This window comes from Mirounga leonina, unplaced genomic scaffold, assembly GCF_011800145.1.
Source record: "Mirounga leonina isolate KUSES-001 unplaced genomic scaffold, KU_Mleo_1.0 Mir_127, whole genome shotgun sequence".
NCBI lineage: Eukaryota > Metazoa > Chordata > Mammalia > Carnivora > Phocidae > Mirounga > Mirounga leonina.
In genome coordinates, this window is record NW_023270316.1 from 43,336,471 (window position 1) to 43,357,003 (window position 20,533).

The window sequence follows — 20,533 nt, forward strand, 5'->3', positions numbered from 1 at the left end:
AGCCTTATGCAGTCTGAGATCTAAATCACTTTGACTTTTTGGTTTATAAACTTCTTTTAATCATCTTTATGATTAAAATATTTTTGGAAACTCATTGTGGCAATTTAGAAATCGAGCTCTGATTGCAAGAACAGGTGATGTATTTCCTTCTGATTTTATTGTGAGAAGAAAAATGACTCTTTTTTGCATATGTTCAAGAAGATCCAGAAAATTACACCTAAACCATCATAATTAAAGAAAATGTGTCATTCAAGGTATAAAATATATACTTTAAAACAACTTTCAGTATAATCGTAGTTTATTTTAAACATCAAAGTAATATAAAATATAACAAAGCAACTTCCTTTTCTATTTTCCTATCATTAATAAGTAGTGATTGATGGGCTGACATAATTGTTTAATAAATAGGTAACAGCAACAAAATAACCCAGGCAATAATGCCAATAGTTTTTTGGTTATATGTCAGATAGATTACTTGCATGTCAATAGTTTCCAAAGGAAAACATCTTGAAACTTTACATTTCCTTTAATCCTCAAAACCTAACTGGAAACTTAGAAGGCAATGTTTGTGATGAAACATGTTGCACTGGAGATCAGGAGCTTTCCATTCTACTTGTGACATTCTTTTTCACTACTTAAAGACTTTTGGAAAAAAATATAAAACTTTTCTTTGTTCCACTATAAAATGCATAATCTACATGAAATCTGAGGATTAGGGTCATCAGTTTGGACCCTCAAATATCAATGATTGCCTGAATTCTGACACTGTTCAGACAGCTTGCAACTACAGAGGTCTGCTATCCAGTTCGTTTCCCCGGTAATTCTGGCCGTTCCAAGATTCCTCCCTTTATCATGACTGAATTACAAAAATACCAAGATTTCACAGACCAAGAATTTATTCACTAGAATGTTTCTTTTCTATCAGAGCTTGTGTCTTCAGTTCTATTTGCCCACACTATCCAATTTCATCAATACTCAGTAAAAAAGAAACACCTCTATCATTGAAATTTTGTAGCCTCTACCTTAACCAATTTTCTTAGATCTATTTAATTCTCTACTTTCTGGCTTACTGGTGGCCCTAAGTCCTGAAGCTACCTTGGTTCCTTTAAGAGTCTTACTTGACAAAACTTTTTCCAGATTTGACTTTATTAAGCATTTCCACTCTTACTGTCCAGTCTCTAGGGCCATTAATTTGATTGACAGCGCATGGGGTTTTTTCTCAGCTTGCTAAATGAGAACTGGAAATATTTTGAAAATTTCTCCAGCACTTTAAAAATAATTATAGATATTTGCTACATCTTATATAGTATACAGAAGTTCTAAAGTCATTTTAAGATATAATTATTTAGGGGCGCCTGGTGGCTCAGTCATTAAGCGTCTGCCTTCAGCTCATGGGATCGAGCCCCGCATCGGGCTCCCTGCTCAGCGGGAAGCCTGCTTCTCCCTCTCCCACTCCCCCTGCTTGTGTTCCATCTCTCACTGTCTCTCTCTGTCAAATAAATAAATTAAAAATAATAATAAAATAAAATGTAATTATTTAGTTTAGAAGATGAGTCTCTGAAGTTCTACTTTATTTGCATTAAATTAATTATGTGATACACTGCAGTTATTTGTGATACACAAATAATGTAATATTTAAGTAGTATTTTAACTTAAAAAATAGATTACAAGTCCTCTTTTCCTACTATGTATCCCAAGGTTGCCTTTTTTCCTAAAAAACAGAACTACAAATTTTCAACTTCTATGTAAAACTTTGACATTATTTTTTGAAGATTTTTATTTATCTATTTATCAGAGAGAGTGCAAGCAGGGGGAGTGGCAGGCAGAGGGAGAAGCAGGCTCCTCGCTGAGCAAGGAGCCCAATGTGGGACTTGATTTCAGGACCCTGAAGTTATGACCTGAGCTGAAGGCAGATGTTTAAATGAGCCACGCAGGCATCCCTTAAAACTGTGACTTTAAAAAGAAATGGAGCAGTAATTATTTTCTTCTGTGACATTACTTTAAAACTCCCATTATGTTCCTAAATTTAATTGAACTGAATTCACCAACAAAATATATGGAGTTCTCTCTGATACACAAATTGTTGTAAGCCAGACCAGTTACCAAAACATATTTATGCTGATACTAGTAACAACTTTTCTGAACATTATCAAGTGGATAAGTTATAATATCCTGTAAAAAAAAAAAAAAAAAAACTCTGAGTCACAGTAACATCTATTCCAAATGCAAAGTCAACATTCATTGTATTAGGATTAAGAAATTTATATTTGAAGACATTTACAATTCTTTTACCTTTTCTTTTTTTTAAAATATTTTATTTATTTATTTGACAGAGAGAGCACAAGCAGGGGGAGTGGTAGGCAGAGGGAGAGGGAGAAGCAGGCTCCCTGCTGAGCAAGAAGCCCTATACAGGGTTAGATCTCAGGACCCTGGGATCATGATCTGAGCCGAAGGCAGATGCTTAACCGACTGAACCACCCAGGCATCCCTTTTTTATGTTTTCTATGCAGGACAATGACGGCTTTCTCCTCAATTCTCCTCCTTCATCATTAACCACTCATCTCCACTAAACATTCACAAACTAGTTATTTTCTTCTATTTGAACTAAGACTCTCATTCAAGTCACCTACAGTAGTTGTCTGATGACTTCATAATTATCATTTAGTGCTTGTCATTGCTTATAATAAAAATACATTAATACATTTTTATTTTTGAGAAGAAATATGCTAATCACTAAGGAATCATGGAGGGATTGATCAGTTAAGACTATAAAACTGATTAGTAAATATAAAATATTTTCACATAGGTGTTTTCATTTACAGTCCTGAATATTTAATAGAGTAGTATAAATAGAGCATGTCACATTTCCATGACCTGAAGGGATACAAAAGAAATATTCTGTAGAGAATAAACCATCTCAAGCCACAAACCATAAATATTAACCACTCAGGTTCTAATGTTTGTCATCATTGTTTTAATTGCTAAGGCCTGAACTATAGGAGTTTCTATATTTCATTTGTTTCCAGGCCTCAAATTCAGATGATTACCATAAGCTAAAGCTAAACATAGATTTCTATGGTTTGAGACGACTGCTCTCAGCTGTAATTACCGCTCTAATTCACAATAAATTACACTTGGAGTAACAGCTAACATAAACAATATTTGCTATATCTAGAGAAATATTTTTCTTAAAGGTTTTATTTTTTTTTGAGAGAGAGAGGAAGAGAGAGACAGAGCACGCACAAACAGGGGGAGGGAGAGAGACAAGCAGACTCCACATTGAGTGCAGAGCCTGATCCGGGGCTGGATCCCATGGACCCTGAGATCATGACCTGAGCTGAAACCAAGAATGGGATGCTCAACTGACTGAGCTACCCAGCCGCTCCTAGAGAAATACATTTTTTTAAGATTTTTATTTCTTTATTTGTCAGAGATAGAGAGAGAGAGCACAAGCAGGGGGAGCAGCAGAGGGAGAGGGAGAAGCAGGCTCCTCACTGAGCAAAGAGCCCGATGTAGGGACTCGATCCCAGGACCCTAGGATCATGACCTGAGCCGAAGGCAGACGCTTAACGACTGAGCCACCCAGGCGTCCCAAGAAATATTTAAATAAATTTGTTGAGAAACATCTAATAGTAAGCCTTAATTACTATCTATAAATTGTTAATAATATCATTAACTTTTATTTATTGAATGTACTAAGCACTAAGTTCTGTGCTAATTCTAAATTCATTAATTACCTCTTTAATTAAAAAAAAAAAACTAATGGGGATACTTCTGTACTATTACCTGAGTAGTTCTCAACTGTAGATGATTTTGGACCTCAGGAGATATTTCTCAAAGTTTAGGGAAATTTTTGGTGATCAAAACTAGGACAGGGCTAGTATTTAAATTCTGGTATCTAGTAGATAGAAGCTAAGGATGCTACCAAACATCCTACAATGAGCAGGAAAGCTCTCATTCACAACAAACAATTATCAAGTCTAAAATGTCAATAGCACTGAGTATGAGAAACCTGAGCCCACCCAGAACTGTTTAGTATAGCTCTAAATCATTGAAAGAAAACCCAGACAATCATTATGTATAAAAAGGAAGCATGGCTAAGAATCAGAGAGGAATTTTTTAACTTTATTAAAGTATAAAGGTGTAACTGATGTATAAAATTCAATATATTTAGATAATACAAGGTGATGATTTGATAAACATAAACAATGTGAAAGGATTCTCAAAACTGAGCTATATAACACACCTGTCATCTCATATATTGACCTTTTTTTTAGTGAAAAAGCTTAAGATCTACTCTCTTAGCAACTTTGATGTACACTGTACAGTATTATTTATCATTTATATTTACCATGCCGACCATTAGGTCTTCAGACTGTAATCATCTTCTTTTTTTTTTTTTTTTAAGATTTTATTTATTTATTTGACAGAGAGATAGAGCCAGAGAGCACAAGTGGAGAGAATGGCAGAGGGAGAGGGAGAAGCAGGATCCCCACTTGAACAGGGAGCCCGATGTGGGGCTCGATCCCAGGACCCTGGGATCATGACCTGAGCTGAAGGCAGACGCTTAACCATCTGAGCAACCCAGGTGCCCCTGTAATCACCTTTTAACTGAAAATTTGTACCTTTTTATTTTTTTGTTTGATTTTTTTATTTTATTGTTATGTTAATCACCATACCTTACACAACGCGTTAGTTTTTGATGTAGTGTTCCATGATTAATTGTTTGCATATAACACCCAGTGCTCCATTCAGTATGTGCCCTCTTTAATACCCATCACCAGGCTAACCCATCCCCCCACCCCATCCCCCTCTAGAACCCTCAGTTTGTTTCTCAGAGTCCATAGTCTCTCATGGTTCGTCTCCCCCTCCAATTTCCCTCCCTTCCTTTTTCCCTTCCTACTATCTTTTTTTTTTCTTTTTTAATTTGTACCCTTTTAATCAACCTCTCTCCATTTCCCCCCACTCCCTGGCAACCACAGTCCTATTCTCTGTTTTCATAAATTCGACTTTATTTTAGATTCACACAAGTGATACCTTGCAGTATTTGTTTCTCTGGCTTATTTCATGTAGCATAATACCCTTCCGATTCATCTACGTTGTATGAATGGCAGGATTTCTTTATTTTTTAAGGCTGAAAAATATTCCATTGTGTATTTACATATCCCACATTTTCTTTATTTATCTATTGATGGACACTTAGGTTGTTTCTATGTCTTGGCTATTGTGAATAATGCTGCAATGAACACAGAAGTACAGATATGTCTTCAAAATAGTGATTTCATTTCCTTTGGCTATATACCCAGGAGTAAGATTGCTGGATCACATGCTAGTTCTGTTTTGAACTTCCTTAGGGACCAGTATCCTGTTTTCCATTGTGGAAAACAGTGCACAGCAACAGTGGGGAGGAGAGCCCTTCTCTTCACATCTTCTCTGGCACTTGTTATCTCTTGTCCTTTTGATAATAGACAGCCTACGGTGTGAGGTGATAGCTCATTGTGGTTTTGATTGGTATTTCCCTGATAAGTAGTGATAATGAGCACCTTTTTCATTTACCCATTGGCTATCTGTATGTCTTCTTTGGAAAAAAAAAAAAAGTCTATTAAGGTCATTTGCCCATTTTCAACTGGGTAATTTGGGGTTTTTGTTTTGTTTTGTTTTGCTATTGAGCTCCAGGAGTTTCCTGTAGACTCTGGATTTGAACTTATACTTGGATGGATGGTTTGCAAATTTTTTCTCCTATTCTATAGGCTGCTTTTTCATTTTCTCATTTCCTTTGCTATGCGGAAGCTTTTCAGTTGGATGTACTCCCACTTGGTTACCTTTGCGTTTGTCACTTGTGCTTTTGGAGTCATATTCAAAAAAGCACTGACAAGACCGAGGTCAAGGAGCTTGCCCCCTACGTTTTCTTCTGGGAGTTTTGTGATTTCAGGACTTATGTTAAGGTCTTTCATCTGTTTTGATTTTTGTGACGGGTGTAATAGAGGAGTCCAGTTTTATTTTTGCATGTAGACAAGCAATCTTCTCAACATCATTCACTGAAGAGACTATTCTTTTCCCATTCTATATTCTTGGCTCCATGGATGTATTTGCTTTATTATATGCTGTATTACTATGAAATACCATGCACATTTAATATTTTATTCTAAAATACTTATCACTGGAACCTTCCTGTTACACAATCTTATGTGGATTAGCAGTATTTAAGTGTAGTTGTAATGCAGTATTCAACAATGGCTTCACTTTTACATGACAACTTAGGAAAAAATGACGGATATTTGTTATAAAGTGAATACGGGTAGACTTTTTCATGGGGTTTTTGACTCCCCCCGCAAGGTATATAAATAGACACATCTTTAACTACAAAAGTATTCTATTATGGGCACCTGCCTGGCTCAGGCAGTACAGCATGTGACCCTTGGTCTCAGGGTTTTAAGTTTAAGTCCTATGGTGAGTGTAGAGATTACTTAAAAATAATAAAATCTTCCTCGATTTTTTTCATGAGTATTCTATAGTTTTCTGAGTACAGATTCTTTGCCTTTTTGGTTAGATTTATTCCTAGGTATCTTATGGTTTTGGGTGCAATTTTAAATGGGATTGACTCCTTAATTTCTCTTTCTTCTGTCTTGTTGTTGGTGTATAGGAATGCCACTGATTTCTGTACATTGATTTTATATCCTACCAATTTACTAAAATCCTGTATGAGTTCTAGCAGTTTTGGGGTGGAGTCTTTGGGGTTTTCCACATAAAGTATCATATCATCTGCAAAGAGTGAGAGTTTGACTTCTTCTTTGCCGATTCAGATGCCTTTTATTTCTTTTTGTTGTCTGATTGCTGTGGCTAGGACTTCCAATACTATGTTGAATAGCATTGGTGATAGTGGACATCCCTGCCGCGTTCCTGACCTTAGGGGAAAGTTCTCAGTTTTTCCCCATTGAGAATGATATTCTCTGTGGGTTTTTCATAGATGGCTTTTATGATATTGAAGTATGTACCCTCTATCCTGACACTGTGAAGAGTTTTAATCAAGAAAGGATGCTATACTTTGTCAAATGCTTTTTCTGCATCTATTGAGAGGATCATATGGTTCTTGTTCTTTCTTTTATTAATGTATTTTATCACACTAATTGATTTGCAGATGTTGAACCAACTTTACAGCCCAGGAATAAATCCAACTTGGTCATGGTGAATAATCCCTTTAATGTACTGTTGGATCCTATTGGCTAGTGTTTTGGTGAGAATTTTTGCATCCATGTTCATCAAGGATATTGGTCTGTAATTCTACTTTTTGATGGGGTCTTTGTCTGGTTTTGGGATTAAAGCAATGTTGGCCTCATAAAACGAGTTTGGAAGCTTTCCTTCCATTTCTATTTTTTGGAACAGTTTCCGAAGACTAGGTATTAATTCTTCTTTAAATGTCTGGTAGAATTCCCCTGGGAAGCCATGTGGCCCTGGACTCTTGTTTGTTGAGCAGATTTTTAATTACTGCTTCAATTTCCTTAGAAATTGAGGAATACACGAAAAAATGGAAAAAAGTTCCATGCTCATGGATTGGAAGAACAAATATTTTGAAAATGTCTATGCTACCTAGAGCAATCTACACATATAATGCAATCCTGATCAAAATACCATCCACTTTTTTCAAAGAAATGGAACAAATAATCCTAAAATTTGTATGGAACCAGAAAAGACCCCAAATAGCCAGAGGAATGTTGAAAAAGAAAAGCAAAGCTGGTGGCATCACAATTCTGGACTTCAAGCTCTATTACAAAGCTGTAATCATCAAGACAGTATGGTACTGGCACAAAAACAGACACATAGATCAATGGAACAGAACAGAGAGCCCAGAAATGGACCCTCAACTCTGTGGTCAACTAATCTTTGACAAAGCAGGAAAGAATGTCCAATGGAAAAAAGACAGTCTCTTTAACAAATGGTGTTGGGAAAATCGGACAGCCACATGCAGAAGAATGAAACTGGACCATTTCCTTACACCACAGAAAAATAGACTCAAAATGGTTGAAAGACCTCAATGTGAGACAGGAACAAATCAAAATCCTTGAGGAGAACACAGGCAGCAACCTCTTAGACCTCAGCTGCAGCAACTTCTTCCTAGACACATCGCCAAAGGGAAGGGAAGCAAGGGCAAAAATGAACTATTGGGACTTCATCAAGATAAAAAGCTTTTGCACAGCAAAGGAAACAGTCAACAAAACCAAAAGACAACCGACAGAATGGGAGAAGATATTTGCAAATGACATATCAGATAAAGGGCTAGTATCTAATTTATGAAGAACTTAATCAAACTCAACACCAGAAGAACAAATAATCCAATCAGGAAATGGGCAGAATACATGAACAGACATTTCTGCAAAGAAGACATCCAAATGGCCAACAGACACATGAAAAAGTGCTCAACATCACTTGGCATCAGGGAAATCCAAGTCAAAACCTCAATGAGATACCACCTCACACCAGTCAGAATGGCTAAAATTAACAAGTCAGGAAACAACAGACGTTGGTGAAGATGTGGAGAAAGGGGAACCCTCCTACACTGTTGGTGGGAATGCAAGCCGGTGCAGCCACTCTGGAAAACAGTATGGGGGTTCCTCAAAAAGTTGAAAATAGAGCTACCCTATGACCCAGCAATTGCACTACTGGGTATTTACTCCAAAGATACAAATGTAGGGATCCGAAGGGGCACATGCACCCCAATGTTTATAGTAGCAATGTCCACAATAGCCAAACTATGGAAAGAGCCAAGATGTCCATCAACAGATAAATGGATAAAGAAGACGCTGTGTACACACACACACACACACACACACACACGCACACACATACACACACAATGGAATATTATGCAGCCATCAAAAAAGAAAAAAGAAATCTTGCCATTTGCAACGACATGTATAGAACTAGAAGGTATTACGCTAAGCGAAGTAAGTCAATCAGAATAAGACAATTATCATATAATCTCACTGATAGGAGGAATTTGATAAATAAGACAGAGGATCATAGGGGAAGGGAGAGAAAAATGAAGCAAGACAAAACCAGAGGGGGAGACAAACCATAAGAGACTCTTAATCTCAGGAAACAAACTGAGGGTTGCTGGAGTGAAGGGGGGGTGGGAGGGATGGGGTGGCTGGGTGATGGACACTGGGTAGGGTATGTGCTATGGTGAGCGCTGTGAATTGTGTAAGACTGAAAAATCACAGACCTGTACCCCTGAAACAAATAATATATTTTATGTTAATAAAAAAATAAAAATGGTAATAATAATAAAGTCTTCCAAAAAAAGTATTATTTTAAATAAATATATCAGTTCAGACAGTACTTATGGACATTAACCATCTGACCAAAACTTTGCTAGAGTATTAGGGGTACACAAACTACCAAGTGCAACATTTTTCATTGAGGACATATTCTATAATTAAAAAGAGAAATAGGGTACCCAAAACAATAGCCACAAATGCAAATGCAGTACATACACATATTTAAAGTTTTAAGCGGTAGCATTAGCAATAATTGAGTAGAAGCATTCCATAAGCTTTTACGCAAAATCATCTAAATCTTAGATTCACATGACGTTTCTTTTTGTCTCCAAGGTCATCAAAGAGGTCACAGATGAATGGGGAAACAGACTGGCAATCAATCATGTGATTATTATAAGTACCAGGATAAGTCTCTAAAGTAGTCAGCAGAATACACAGTAAGAAACTCACCAATAGCTGGATTGAGAGTATAAAGACTACATCCTTATAATATTGAACAATCTCTCCAATTTATATATTCTCACATCTTCCGTTTCTAATATTCAGTATCTCTATTACAAATCCCATTCATAGCTGTATCTGCTTTTAAATTACTCAAGATATTGGGGCACCTGGGTGGTTCAGTCATTAAGCTCCGCCTTCGGCTCAGGTCAGATTCCCAGGGTACTGGGATCGAGCCCCGCACGGGGCTCCCTGCTCTGCAGGAAGCCTGCTTCTCCCGCTCCCACTCCCTCTGCTTGTGTTCCCTCTCTTGCTGTCTCTCTCTCTGTCAAATAAATAAATAAGATCTTTAAAAAACATAAACAACAGTGATGTAAAATGGTCTGAGCTGAGTGAAAGGAGAACAATGATTTATAGGTCAATCTCAATAGATTTCAGCATGGATCTTCTTCTGGAGCTAGAGATTTCTGACTTTCCATAAAAGTCCTCAAGAAAAAAATATTACCTTACCTCTACTTAATTAGTAAAAGTACAGCTTAAACTCCTCCCTCTTTTCTGCCAGATTTCTGGCAAAGGAAAGTGTAGGCACTTTGTTCCTTACTTCTTTGCATAAATGTGACTTGCCTGTGAGTCACCATTTACTGGAAGCTGTGAAAAAATATGTAATAAAATAATGTGCAACTGTATTTCAACTGAAGTAATGGTATCTTTTGACTCTTGCAGGCATCTTTGTAAAATGTCACATTAGAATTACTATCCTTCTTATATTACATGGTTGTACAGGAAGCTTCGTGACTCTCAGATTATAAAGTCCTTAAATATTCCTAGTAATATGTGTGTATCCATTTGCTATGTATTCATTACAGTAATCCATTGAACAAACTTGCATTGAAAATCTAAGCATAATACAATGGATGAACAGATAAATAAGACCTTTTCCTTCATACCTACAGTTCATTGAGATAAATGAGTAAAATGGTTGTCTGTACTCAGGACACTGAGTGGACATCACTGAGGAGATAATCTTTGAGTAGAGTTAGAAGAGAAAAGCACAATTTCATAAAGTTAGAATGTTTTTGTTTTAAGCTTAACTACATATATGTTCTTTTTTATCTGTATGCCACTGATGTTTCCCTGACTTGACTGTATAATTTAACAATGGAAGTCTTTAAGTATATGCCCTATGCACCTAATTTAATTGTAAGTGCATAAAACACACACTGATGCAGGATTTCTAGAGTGGGTAAACTGAACAATTTCTGAATAAGTTGGCTATCTTTTTAACTTGCTATCTCACCAAGACGGAAAATAGGTGTCTTAAAAAACAAAAAGAGGGGCGCCTGGGTGGCTCAGTCATTAAGCGTCTGCCTTTGGCTCAGGTCATGATCCCAGGGTCCTGGGATCGAGTCCCACATCGGGCTCCCTGCTCAGCAGGAAGCCTGCTTCTCCCTCTCCCACTCCCCCTGCTTGTGTTCCTGCTCTCGCTATGTCTCTCTCTGTCAAATAAATAAATAAAAAATCTTTAAAAAAAAAAAAAAGAGTCCTTTATATCATAAATATAAAGTGGCTCTAATAGAAAACTGGCCCATTTCTCTAAGCACTATTAGAATAAATGGCTTAAGATCAATCTTTTCAAAATAAAACACAAAAGATATATATCTAGCAGATATTTTTTGGTAGTATTTGGCATGTTGAAATTTATCAATGGGTCAATTAAGGTAGTTTCCAAATAATTATTTTATAAATATTTTATCTTGGAGTGTTCTCAAAAATTATTTATGAAAGTATTATTAAGGATATGCTTTATATATATTTGTGTGTATGAATTAACTGAACCCTGACTTCCTTTCACAATTTTATTATTTATTATTTTCTCCACATTATCCCTATTTTTCTTATACTATCACTTTCTATTGTATATCATTGCCAATTACAGAATATCTTTTGTAAATAAATCAGAGAATAAGGGAAGAAAAGAAGGAAAGGAGGAATGGAGGGAGAGAGGGGGGCACAAAGGAAATGCAGTATAAGAAAGACTTAATGGCCAGAAAATACACATTCTAGACCATCAGGAACAACATTAAATTCTTGAGACAGGATCAGTTGGTGTGTGAGCCACCTGTTGGCCATCCTTTCCTTTTTTGTAATTAACAGAGCTCTAACAGAGAGCGACATTAACTGTAGAAGGGTAACAATGCTTGGGTTGTGGGGCTTTTAAGTTGCAAGTTTAGGAAAGCATGGACTGACTCCCTTCTCTAGCATAACCAGGACCGAGTCATAATAGCAACAAGATATGGCAGTATCTTGATTCCAGGCCTATTATGCCAGCTCAGCATTCATACGTACAGAGAGCTCTAGCCTCTTCCCTGATATGATCGTCTTTCTAAAGACGGTTTTTATGTTTTGATTGATTACTTAAATGACTACTCAAAATTATTTAATGTGGTAGAACACTCTTTGTCTTTAAATACATTTCTTCTAGGTGTATCAAGATGATTTTTACTATCAGTAATGCAAACCAAATTAACAATGGATTAAATACTGAATTCATTTATTTACTCAGATAATAAGATCTGGAGAGCTTTTGAGTTGATTCATTGATTCAATGATCAAGTATCTGGTGTTCTCCATATTTCAACCCTTCCAACTTCAATGTATTCTAACATCTCCATTCACTTTTGTAAGATGGCTTAGGCAAAAATAAATATCATTTGCTCCCATGAAAACATCCAGCAAGCCTTTCTACTTTCTACTTTTTTCCCATTCAATTACACCCCAAAGAGGAAATGGTACAGTTTATATTACTTGAAAAGGGCAAAGTTTATTATTTTGTGAAAAGTAGTCTAACTCATTTAAACTCCTACCTTGGTGGACTACTTAGCTCAATCTATAAGCCATGAGAATTGTGTTTACCTCTCTAGCTTAAGGCCTAAATAGTAAGAAAAATAGTATCATGGCCCTTCTATATTCTTAAATTACAAGTGAAATAACACCATCCAAAAGACAGAAGTCCCGATTAACCTTAATATACCAGTTATATTAAAAAAATAAGAATCAATTCAAATATTAAAATGTACCTAATAAGGAAACATCTCAAATGTAAGCTAACTCACCAACAAATGGTCCATTTGCATGAAATAAGGATCTGCTAAAGTTTTAGTGCCTCTCCTGGAAAAAAAAGATGTAAATTCTTTTGAAATTTAGGACTCTGCAGCAGAGCGCATCTTTCTTGTCCCAAAGTCCCCTTGTTCTCTTTACTGGCCATGTGTTACTTTAATCTCCTGCCATACAGTTAGCATGTGAATTCACGTGGTTAACATGAATGGTTCAATAGATATAAATGACTTTCAGGCACCTGGGTGGCTCAGATCGTGATTCCAGGGTCCAGGGTCCAGGGTCCTGGGATAGAGCCCGCATCAGGCTCCCTGCTCAGCAGGGAGTCTGCTTCTCACTCTCCCTCCACCCCTCTCCCCCCCGCCCCGCTCATGCTTTCTCTTTCCCTCTCTCTCTCTCTCTCAAATAAATAAATAAAATTATTTAAAGAAATAAATGACTTCTATTCTTTATAATGCAAAGCTTTGAGCCACGGCTAAATTAGAGGGAAAAAGAAGAAACTAGAACCACCAGAGCCAAACAAAATCAAGTCCAACACACCATCAAACTTTGCCTATTTTGAACAGAACATAACTTGGCTTTATTTCTCAGCTAATATTATATTCTGCTTGCTCAACATCATGCATGATCCATTAGTCATGCATATGTTCTTGCTATTTACGTCTAAAGAGATCCTGATGTGGCTTTATACATGACTCACTTTTTGTGTATATACGAAATTACTATAAAATCAGCCCTCATTTATAATTTGAGAGTCTCGTACGAGTTTTCCTGGACTCTAGAATAACAGAGGATCATAAAAAGAAGTAACAATACATATTATCTAGCAATTCAGCCACTTTCCCCGATGTTAGGAGCTGGCTGGTGAAGAGATGCAGCTGCTTTTGAAGTTTTAAGTTCCGGGCTGAGTCTGCTTCACAGATCCTCACCTATTTGCCAAGCTATAGCAGATGTCAGACAGGTCCCATGAGAAGAAGGTTTAGCCATTTTCTTCAATGTCTGGATTGCCAGCCAGCTGTACGCTGTGGTTATAGGCACCCCTGTCAGTCCGCTGGTGGAGAAGTGCACAGAGGCGCTCAGACATATGCAATACCTCACTCCCAGGGAGGGAGCTGGCTGCCAGTTCCTCTGTAGTCTGCTCCCTAGTGAACTCCGCTGGAACATGCCTTGAATATTCCTTTGCTCTTCTACCTAAGGCCTAAAACTTAAAATCAGCCTTCAAAATCAGTCAGTTCTGATATTTACTTCACTCTAGGTTCATTCAAATTTCCAAATAAACCAAGGACACTTACAGAAAGAAAAAGGTAAGAAGATGAGGGTTTCTGCGCTTCTTCTTAAGAGGGGAGAGTTCCTTGGCTATTTTATTTCACCAGTTTTGGAAGGAAATTATTTCAGAAAAGTATTTTAAAAGTGTTATCTTTGAATGAAAAGGAATAAAAGAAAAGATGGAGGAAAAATCATTAGCAGAGAGAGAAAAGGAAAAGAGGTGGCCATTCTATATTGAAGATAAACCAGTTTTTTCCTCTTTGCCCAAACTAAAACTATTTCTGAAGACTGTGAAAGTATGGTTCCCTTGACTTTTAAAGGGACCCCTTTTCATAGTGATTACTTGGGGGAAAAAAAGAGAAGGGGGGGCCTGGCTGGCTCAGTAGGTAGAGCATGCAACTCTTGATCTCAGGTTTATAAGTTTGAACCCCATGTGGGGTGTGCCAATTACTTTTTAAAAGTTTTTAAAAAGGGGATCCCTGGGGCGCCTGGGTGGCTCAGATGGTTAAGCGTCTGCCTTCGGCTCAGGTCATGATCTCAGGGTCCTGGGATCAAGTCCCGCATCGGGCTTCCTGCTCCTTGGGAGCCTGCTTCTCCCTCCTCCCTCTGCCTCTCTCTCTCTGTCTCTCATGAATAAATAAATAAAATATTAAAAAAAAAAAAAAAAGGGAGATGCCTGGGTGGCTCAGTCGGTTAAGCATCTGCCTTCGGCTCAGGTCATGATCCCAGGACCCTCGGATCGTGTCCCGAATTGGGCTCCAAGCTCAGTGGGGAGCCTGCTTCTACCTCTGCCTGCCGCTCTACCTCTGCTTATGCTCTCTTTCTCTCTCTCTGACAAATAAATAAAATCTTAAAAAAAAAAAAAAAAGTTAAAAAAAAGTGGGACTACTTTTTCTTAGGGATATAGGAAGTCAGGATTGAGACGGGAAGCAGCCATGGCAAATGGGTCTTGAATTCCTCCTACAGGTTACCTTAGATAATATTAACAACTATAACTAATGATAAGCTATTTTAATGTCACTTATTTTCTAGGAAAGGCATGACCTCCAGCTGAATAGTGGTCAATATATTAAGACTCAGTTAATTAGAAAATAAGATTTCTTTCTGACCTGTCTATATAATAACTTAGGTATCACATTCTATCTACAGGCAGTGTTTCAAATGATAAGCATAGTACCTGCTAAAGATTGAATGACTGTGCCTCGCACCCTCCAAACTGATGTGCTGAAATCCTAACATCTAGTGTAATGGTATTAGGAGATGAGGCTTTGGGAGATAATCAGGTCAGGAGGGGGAAGCACTCATGAATAGGATTAATACCCTTCTAAAGAAGACCCCAGAGAGCTCTCTTGCCCCTTTTGCTATATGAGGATGCCGGAGAAAATGGCCATCTATGAACTAGAAAGTGGGTCTTCACCAGACCCCTGTTCTGCTGGCCTCTAGAAATGTGAGGAATAAATGTTTGTTGTTTAACCTGGTCTATGGTATCTCGTTATAGCAGCCCAAACAGACTAAGACAGTATCTCAGGGGGAAAAAAAAAGCCTTGCAAATCTATCAGAGAAATCGTTATAATGTAAGCTATTGTATCAGGATTTTTTTGTGTGTTCACTATTCAGTATGTAATCCAAATGCAATTTCATTTTTCTTCATTATTTTTTAAAAGATTTTATTTATTAATTTCAGAGAGAGAGCAGGGGAAGAGGCAAAAGGAGAAGGAGAGAAAGAATCCCAAGCAGACTGCCCGCTGAGCACAGAGCCTGACTTGGGGCTTGATCCCAGGACCCCAAGATCATGACCTGAGCCAAAATCAAGAGTCAGACGCTTAACCAACTGAGGCACCCAGGTGCCCCTCTTTATTTTCTTAATATACTCCATCAATTGAAACTTTGATGAATAATTATATTTCAGATTCATACCTTCCTAAGGATTTAATATGAAAAAAACGTGGTAGAAATCATGAGTGTTCTTTTTTCCCCCACAGCAATGATTTTTGACTTTATTTTCTTTTGTACTGCTGCCTCCTGTAGAGCTGTTGAGACAATTTTTCCTAATATTCTTTCATGAAATTTTAATATAGGTATACTGACTATGTCTTCATGTACTGCATATATACTTATGTTGTATTCATAAAAAGTATAGTCAAAGGATTACACTATTTAATTCAATGCAATATTAAGAATGACAAAATCAGGGGCGCCTGGGTGGCTCAGTCGTTAAGTGTCTGCCTTCGGCTCGGGTCATGATCCCAGGGTCCTGGGATCGAGCCCCGCATCGGGCTCCCTGCTCGGCGGGAAGCCTGCCTCTCCCTCTCCCACTCCCCCTGCTTATGTTCCGTCTCTCGCTCTGTCTCTCTCTGTCAAATAAATAAATAAAATCTTAAAAAAAAAAAAAAAAAAGAATGACAAAATCAAATTTTCAAGTAACATTAAAAAGGTGGTAATATTTAACTTTATAAATGCATTTGCTGAGTAATTTTAATGTAGTTTATATACATATATAAACTGGAATGTATGAAGTCATTTATGAACATTATGCTAGTATAGAAATACATAATAGTATAATCAAGTTTTAAAAATCATCCAAAGTCATTCTCTCAAGAAAAATTAAAACAAAATAATACATTTCCTAAAAATTATTTTTAACACACTTAACTTTTAACTCTTGCTTAAAATGAGGATATAATGTACCTTAAGTAACTATAAGATATTCTTTCAGACATTGTCAACATTTTTTTATTTTCTCCACTTGGCATGATGAATGGTGAGTTAAATAAATTTTGTAGAATTAAACAACAAAATATAAATTATTTGTATTTAATTCTCAAAGTCCAAGTCACTCACAAAAACACTGAAGAGGAAATACAAACAATATCCATAAAGCAGCCAACAGTGGCCCATACGAATGTGCAGACCATCTCTGGTCTGTAATCTTGTCTCATTACAGCCATATATTTGCACTAATGCATCTTTCATAATTCAGTGTCAAAGCTGCTCATGTCAAATGCAAGAAAACCAAACAAGAGTAATTAAATTTTAAAGAATGCAATTTTGTTGGTGCAGTTAAGCTTTAGAGGCCATAACCACATAAAGGTTTTTTTTTACTTCTTCCCCAGAACCTATTTTGATCCATTTCAGAGTTCTACTGCCCCAGAGACTTTGTATCTTTGAGTCACAGATTTTTAAAGCTATAAAAATTATCTAGTTCAATTCCCTCACTTGTCAGAAAATGGGAATTATGCCATAAAATATTTTTTCTCTTGTTTATAAAAACAGAAATTAAAGCTTTCTGATAATGAGATACTGTCTTCTATAAAGATGATTGTTTTACTCTTCCATATTGGTCTACTATATATTTCATTATTTTCTCAGTGGAAACTGGTGATTTAACAAAACTAAATTAACTCACATGTTGTTATTAGTAATTTAACTTATTTGTTAAAAACTTAATTGTCAATAAGTTAATTTCTCAACTTCCCTGTAACAGCTCAGTATGAAATAATTGCATCTCTCTTCAATTAAAGAACCACTTGAAACTGTTTGTATTATAGAAAAGAGGGTGCAATTCAGAACGAGAGCAGCATATGCTCCTGAATGCCAGAACAGCAATTCTCCATGTGTAAATGAATAAACATTAAAAAAAATAATAGCTGTTTTCTTCCCAAGCCTGAGTTAACATAAGGTTTATTTTCCTCATCTGCATGTATTTCCAAACCTACCAGAAAGAGAGGGAGCTCCTCCATGTAAAATAATAAGGAAGATATTGTGTCTGTGTGCGTGCACACAACTAGTATATAAAATAAAAGCAGAAGAGAAAACTACTAGGAATAAATTAAAAATTAAATGATATTAATGGTGAAAATAATATATCTGTCATGCAATGAGAATATTAAAACCTTTCCACACACTATTTGGATTTTTTTCTGCATCTGCATGAATCATGAAGGGTTTACTTTAAACCATAGTAAATGTGGCCTTAATAGTATTTTTGTTTGCTTTGCTTCTGTTTTTATATTTCTTTTTCAGGAAATGTAAAGGAAATACTGTGTGATATTTTTGAAAATGATAGGGTTGAGCACTTAGAATTCAGAATGCAATTCCTTGGGCTGTCTAGGGACTGTGGCTTGGGTGAAAAGACAACATAACACAGGGTTATCCAGTGCCCTGAGTATTTCAACCTTCCTGTGGACTAAAATTAGTGAACAAAGAAGTATCCCCTTGGCTAATGTCCTACTTAATAAGGTTTCTTAGAGATAAATTAAAATTTTTAAGCAATAGTTTTTGGATATCAGACATATGAGTGCAAAGACACTTATCTATACTTTCTCATTTATCTATTATCTCAACACCTATTTATTAGATACTGTAGGTAATGCCCTAAAAAATGCTTAAATGTGAAAGTGTCGATGGACAAGGAGGACAACAAATACAACATAGTTTTAAATGTGCTGAAATATGCCATTATTGAGGTTATGAGAACACCTCCAAGAAAAGGCAGTAGGAGGGATGACCTGGGAAAGTTTCTAAGAGAAGGTGAGGTCTAACCTCAGTTTTTAAAAATGTGTAGGCATAATGTAGTTGGTTAATAAGGAAAGGGCTTTTAAAATGGGACAAAACATCTGCAAATGTATGGAAGTGTGGAATGCCATTACATGAATAAGAAGCTGTGAGTATTTCAGGGCAATTAGAATGTAGAGTGTAAGAGGGAAAAATGGTTTAATTTGAGAGGACAGAATTAACAGTAAACAAATCATGAATAATCTTGTGACAAGACTGAAGCATACGATGATTCAGAAAAAAACTCTGAGGCCTGATTAAAGTATTGTATTAAATGAAGAAGCAATTTGCATTTTAGTTTTGGCGGGGGGGGGTGCTGTAAAGAGGATATGCATGAGAAGAGCAAAGTTGTGACAGTGAGGTTTATTTCAATTTGGGGTTTTGGTTTCTAGCAATGGCAAATTGATTTGGTTGGATTAACTTTCTCACAGATAGCTATGGGAGTTGAAACAGATGACATATAAATAAATACACAGATTAAAAACAAATATTTGAAGAAGTATGGGGTGACAAGAATAAGGCAGGGACTGGAAAAGAGTCTTAAAAGGTGTCCATTTGGGCTGCTGTAAAAAAAGGACCATAGACTGGCAGCTTGTAAACAACAGAAATTTACATCATACAGTTCTGGAGGCTGGGAAGTCCAAGATCAAGGTGTTGGCAGATTTAGTGTCTGGTGTAAGCCCACTGCCTGGTTCAGATGGCTGTCTTTTCTGTCTGTCCTCACATGGTGGAAGGGGTAAGAGAGCTCTCTTTCATAAGGCCTCTAATCTCATCAATTCCCAAAAGCCCACCTCCAAATTATCAACACACTGGGGACTAGATTTCAACATATAAATTTGGGGGAGGGTGGGGTGGGGATGGTGAGGAGCAAAACCACTCATTCTGTAGCAAAAATTTAGTTTTGAAAGAACAGGACTACAATGAGTGAGATTTGCCATTGGCCACTTTTTAATTCAGGTCATTTCTCAACCTACAAACCTTGCTGGAGTCAGTGGCAAGCTGTAGTCTTACTGTCTTGGGTCAGAGACACTTGTCAGAACAAGCAGAGCAAGTAAAAAGTTAGAAAAGGAATGGAAAAGAGTCACAGTTGTGGAAAACTGAAGATATGTATATAAACTCCACCAAGTATTCAGCTTATTACTAAACTATGCATGTGCAGGGGAGTGTAAAAAGGACTGTAAAAAAAAAAAAAAAAAAAAAGCAGAGAGCTAAAATCAATGAGTGGATATTTTAACTGCTAGCCATCCAAGGGAGGCATGGTCTGGCATTTGATTTCAGACCAGGTACCTATCTGCTAGCAGACAAATAAATATTCTTCAGAAGGACATCATAGATTTCAGAACTTCTACAATATAACAACCATAATATTCAATATACAATTACAAATTTACTAATGTTGTAATGAAACAGAACAACATATCATAATTGAGAGAAAAAACAGTCACAGAAGAATGAACTCAAGAACCGATTTGAAGATGGTAGATGATGGAGTCATTAGACTTGGAAAAAAATATTAGAAATAATTCAATCAAAAGTCAGAGAAAGAGATTCACGAAAAAATTAAGACTCTCAGTGACATGTGGTAAAATATCAAGGCATCAAACATACATGTAACTGGAGTTCCAGAAAAAAAGGAGAGAATAAATGCACAGAATAAAATATTTTCACAATCAGTAGTTAGAAACATCCCCAAATTAAAAAAACCTTAAACTTAGATATTCAGCAAAATTCAATGAGGTGAAATTCCCAAAGAAAGATAAAGACAGATGAAATCCAGCTAGGCAAATCAAAATCATGCTGCCAAAATCTAAAGATGGAGACAAAACCTTGAAAGTATCCAGAAAAAATTAGCACATTACATTCAGGAAAACTAAAATATATTT